Source organism: Eurosta solidaginis, chromosome 5 (assembly GCF_040869045.1).
Source record: "Eurosta solidaginis isolate ZX-2024a chromosome 5, ASM4086904v1, whole genome shotgun sequence".
In the NCBI taxonomy this organism is placed as follows: Eukaryota; Metazoa; Arthropoda; class Insecta; order Diptera; family Tephritidae; genus Eurosta; species Eurosta solidaginis.
In genome coordinates, this window is record NC_090323.1 from 113,229,642 (window position 1) to 113,235,256 (window position 5,615).

The window sequence follows — 5,615 nt, forward strand, 5'->3', positions numbered from 1 at the left end:
GAACAAACACGTAGCCATAAAACACACAAAAATAAACGCGCAAGGTCAACAAGAGCACACCAAAAAGGCGAAGATCACTGACTTCAACCTGCCACAACCTACCGCACCAGTCACCAAGGCATAAAAACAGGTACATACTAAGCAATCCTAATGCAGGTATAACCACTCTGGAACGCTACACAAAACAACCCCATTTGTTAGCATCTACGCCAATACCTGAATGTAGTATAAATACTGCATAACTGATAACAAATCAGAACGACCAACGACACTTAAGATGGCAGCACAACAATTATCAACTATTCACCCTGTCGGAAAATCAACAACACAAAGCAGTTTAGTTATAACCGTACCAAGAACGGAGTTTTTTGACATTTGGGTTCAACAATCGAAGGAAATCAGATATAAAGAATTATTGAGTTTTGTTGTACTTAAGTACGATTTAAGCGATGACCTCTTACAATCTAGAAGTCCTGGTGAATTAATTTATGCGGCAGAAGTATCAACGCATATGTCCGGCAACAGAAATGTTGCTAACATTATACAAAAATCACAGGAAACCACTCAAATATCCGGAAAAAGGATGACATGTGAGCCAGATGCAATATGCTTGAGCAATGTAGAAGCTTTAGCATACTACGTAGATAGCAAGTCGACGACTCATGGGTACAAAACAACTCGGAAGTGGAGCATCAAGGCAGGCCATAAAGTTTATCCATCATTTTATAGTCTAAGAAAAGCTAAGGCAGAATGCTATCCAAATGAAATTGATGTGGGTGAAACACGTGCGGAAATTAAAGTCCAGTCCGTATTAGATAAAACTGTTGAGCGTTTAGTTTTAGCAAATCAAGAAGTTTTTGTTAGTTTATTACCTACAAACTTGACGTATACTTTAATCAGCAAGTGGGGTTGCGATGGAAGCTCTGACCATAGTACATATAAGCAAAAGTTTACATGCAGTTCTGACACAGATGAGTTTTTGTTTATATTTTCTTTCGTTCCTCTTCCTTCAGGATGAAAAAGGTAAAATTGTTTGGCAGAATCCTCTACCTTCTTCTACCATGTATTGTCCTCCAATTAAATTTATTTTTTCTAAACAAACAAAAGATAACCTACCCTATAACTTTTTGTTGGATCAGGTTTTATTTAATTTAAACTATTGTCTTTTCTACTTTGTATGATACTTTACTTTTAAGTTTTTGAAATAAGTAATTTTCACATAATTAATTTAAATATTTACATTGTTATTATTATTATTGTAATTCACTTTTACATTCCTGACTGGTACTATAAAATAATTTTGTAAAAATTGTAGTACCAGGATAAATATTCAAATAAATACAAAACAAGTATGGACATATGTACAGTCACTCACATAGATAAGTAGACACCCCTTTTTGGACAATTCTTACAATTTTCGCTTTCGCAAATTTATTTTAACTAATTTCCCATAAGAAAATTTGTCACGATCTATAACAAAAACTAAATTGTATTTAAAAAATGTTTGAAAAATTCGACGAATTTTCATATTTTAACTTATTTTCCATAAGAAAATGTGTCACGATCTATAACAAAAACTAAATTATATTTAAAAAATGTTTGAAGAATTCGACGAATTTTCATAAAAAATTTTCATTTTTTTCCGAATTTTTAGTATTTTTTAGAGTATTGAGATTTGTAGTCCATTCAATTTAAGTACAATAAAGTAATATTCTTGACTCCTTTAAATTTTTTTGGATCTATGTCACTTATTCACATGAGTTACTGTATATGAAATAAGCAAATGTATGCATATGAAGTAAAATTTTGGAAAAAAATAAAAAACAGAACATATGGCTGAAAAAAATAACGTAGTTGTAATAAATGACTGCATATGAAACGGAAAATCTCATAAAATAATTTTGTCCAGCTAGCTTGTTCTACACGAAACACTGTGCGTCCGTCCGTCCGTCCGTCCGTCTGTCCGTTAACACGATAACTTGAGTAAATTTTGAGTTATCTTGATGAAATTCGGTATATAGGTTCCTGGGCACTCATCTCAGATCGCTATTTAAAATGAACGATATCGGACAATAACCACGCCCACTTTTTCGATATCGAAAATTTCGAAAAATCGAAAAAGTGCGATAATTCATTACCAAATACGGATTAAGCGATGAAACTTGGTAGGTGAGTTGAACTTATGACGCAGAATAGAAAACTAGTAAAATTTTGGACAATGGGCGTGGCACCGCCCACTTTTAAAAGAAGGTAATTTAGAAGTTTTGCAAGCTGTAATTTGGCAGTCGTTGAAGATATCATGATGAAATTTGGCAGGAACGTTACTCTTATTACTATATATCTGCTTTATAAAAGTTAGCAAAATCGGAGAACGACCACGCCCACTTTAAAAAAAAAAAAATTTTAATTCAAATTAATTCAACTAAGGCCCACTTTTTTTTTAAATACTCATTAACACCTTTCATTTGATACCCATATCGTACAAACAAATTCTAGAGTCACCCCTGGCTCACCTTTATGGCGATATCTCGAAAAGGCATCCACCTATAGAACTAAGGCCCACGCCCTTTTAAAATACTCATTAACACCTTTCATTTGATACGCATATTGTACAAACAAATCTAGAGTCACCCCTGGTCCACCTTTATGACGATATCTCGAAAAGGCGTCCACCTATAGAACTAAGGGCCACGCCCTTTTAAAATACTCATTAACACCTTTCATTTGATACCCATATTGTACAAACGCATTCTAGAGTCAACCCTGGTCCACGTTTATGGCGATATCCCGAAAAGGCGTCCACCCATAGAACTAAGGCCCACTCCCTTTTAAAAGACTTATTAACACCTTTCGTTTGATACCCATATTGTACAAACGCATTCTAGAGTCAAACCTGGTCCACTTTTATAACGATATACCGAAAAGGCGTCCACCTATAGAACTAAGGCCCACTACCTTTTAATATACTCATTAACACCTTTCACCTTGAAACCCATATCGTACAAACATATTCTAGAGTCACCCCTGGTGCACCTTTATGGCGATATCTCGAAAAGGCGTCCACCTATAGAACTAAGGCCCACTCTCTTTTAAAATACTCATTAACACCTTTCATTTGATACCCATATCGTACAAACAAATTCTAGAGTCAACCCTGATCCGCCTTCATGGCGATATCCCTAAATGGCCTCCACCTATAGAACTATGGCCCACTCCCTCATAAAATACTCTTTAATACCTTTCATTTGATACACATGTCATTCAAACACATTCCAGAGTTACCCTGGGTTCATTTTCCTACATGGTTATTGTCCCTTATGTTGTCACCATAGCTTTCAATGGTTCTTTACCTTCCTTACTTGTTATCAATCTTTCTAACTTTTCTTTATTATTAGCTTTATAGTGAGGTGTACTTTCAATTATTATATAATGCTCTAAACTTTCTGTTTTGATGTCATAATCTTGAATGATTGCATGTTTATCTATTATATTTATTATTCTTATTAAAGCTTTATTTGAGTTTACTGTCATGTTGGCTACAAAAATGCCATCAGTCAATTCTTGACGAGGTACTAATAGTTCCTTGTTGTAACTATTGATATGAACCTGTCTAATTGCTTCGGATCTTGCTGTTATTGTAATGCTATTGATTATTGGTTTATTTGTCATTTGTATAACTACCCTGCAAAAAATCATGCGATTCATCCCTAAAGAGAGTGAACACCGATTGATCTCTTTTGTCTACAGTTGGGCATAATTGATCCCCTTTAGTCTCTTTTGGGTACAGTTGGAATTTGTCAGTTTGAAATCTATGTAGCCCTTTTTAAGATATATTGAAAACAAAACAGCAACGAAATGCGTAAAATATAAAAAATTACAGGTGATGGAATTGAATTATTTAAGAAAAATTGTTGCGCCCTATACCAAACTTAAATTACTAGTACTTACCGACTATGCCGAAGTAAGGGATAAATTTTCGGAGAATGTTTTTTATCCTTTTTGAAAAGTGGGCGAACAAATTACTTCAAACAGATTTGGTGGCTTGACAAACTCTTCGATTGTGTTTCTGCCATGAAAGTTTCTCAGCAAAAAAGTCATCTGCCTAAGCAGATGCGTTCGGAGTCGGCTAAAAACGTTTAGGATGACCAGTGGGAACAATTAAAAACAGCACACCACATATTGGAAGAGAAGCGGATATTTACCGAGAAAAAACACTATTATTATTATTTTAGTAGAATATACAGGATCATACTCAACAGTAAACTTGGCTGCTTGCGGGTTAACATATAAATTGCATGTTCTTTTAAATTTGTACATAATTGTAGGGCTGGACTAATTTTTCCTTTGAGGAAAATCAAGTATTTTTGTTTTATTAAAGATCCTTTAACTAAAAAAAATAAACACCACCCTCTACTACTGCTAACTTAACGTACTTCATATTTATACAAAACATATTTTGATTTTGAGTTTTTTTAATAACTGTGGAACCTTTTAACCTCAATCATCCCAAATAGTACACAGCAACCAAGGTGCCCAATTCGCTTTCTGCACGTTTCTCTGCTTACATTTTTTCTTCAAGTCGTTTATTCATAGCCCAAAGTGATTCGAATAAATTATTTTGTATTTCACCGTACCTCTTCATAGGCAAGATCAGATTTTCTTCGATCAATTCCGCTTCTTGTGCAAATTTTGTATTATCTTCTGCATGTCGTATTAGCTTTTCAGTACGTTCACCCAGTATACTGCGAATTTATTCAGCACCGAGTATGGATTCAAGTGGTTTGATGCGTTCCAATTGATCAAACTCCATGTAAATCTGGAGCTTTAGCATTCAGGTTTACCCCTTTAGAACGCACTTGCTGGGTTATCTCTAAAAAATTGTGATTGAAATATTTTTCCAGCTCAGGAGCACGTCAAATAGTTTTAGTGATTGGTTCTCGGTTGCCAATAACTCCATTTAACATACTATTGACTGCTAGAAAGGAGTCAACAATTATTTCTGATGGAGTACCTGCAGATTTATTGACCTCAGCAGTGTCAGTTACAGTGGCTGTATTGCCATCTTCGCAAAGTGGACCCAATACGCGATTGAAAGAATCTATTCTTTTTTCAATTATATTCAGAACTTCCATTTTTCAAGTTCTGTGTTGGTGAAGTAAACGAAGAGTACCTATATATCCTATATAATTTATCCTAAAGTGCTTACTTTTTAGGAACTCATACTTGCCTTTTCCTTAGACTGAAGTATTTTAAAAGATATTTTTATAAAATTTATATTTTCGAAGTTATTTTTGTATGTTAAATAGTATATAATTCTGTGTAGAAAATTAGTATACGAGAAAACTAAAACAAAGGCAGGTAATTCTATACGACAGTATGACACTGCTAATTGACATAAGTACTAATAATCCGAAACCGGAAAAGAAAAATTTTAAGTCGTTCAATAGATATTAACGAAAAACCGAAAAATGATCCACGGGTCCCTCCGAAACCGGGGGTGGGATCCACAGTATTTTTGCGCAGAACACCTTTGCATTGGCCGAAGGCCGCACTTATAAAAAATTACCCTGGGTGGGTCCAACACCGGTTTGGAGACCAAAACTATATCCGCGCAA

The 5,615-nt window shown here is 34.6% G+C and overlaps 1 pseudogene; it reads right to left on the minus strand.

Annotated features, from left to right (window-relative positions):
- Nucleotides 1-4,501: 4,501 nt before the first annotated feature.
- Nucleotides 4,502-5,132, minus strand: LOC137254255 (uncharacterized; annotated as a pseudogene).
- Between the last annotated feature and the right edge of the window lie 483 nt (nt 5,133-5,615).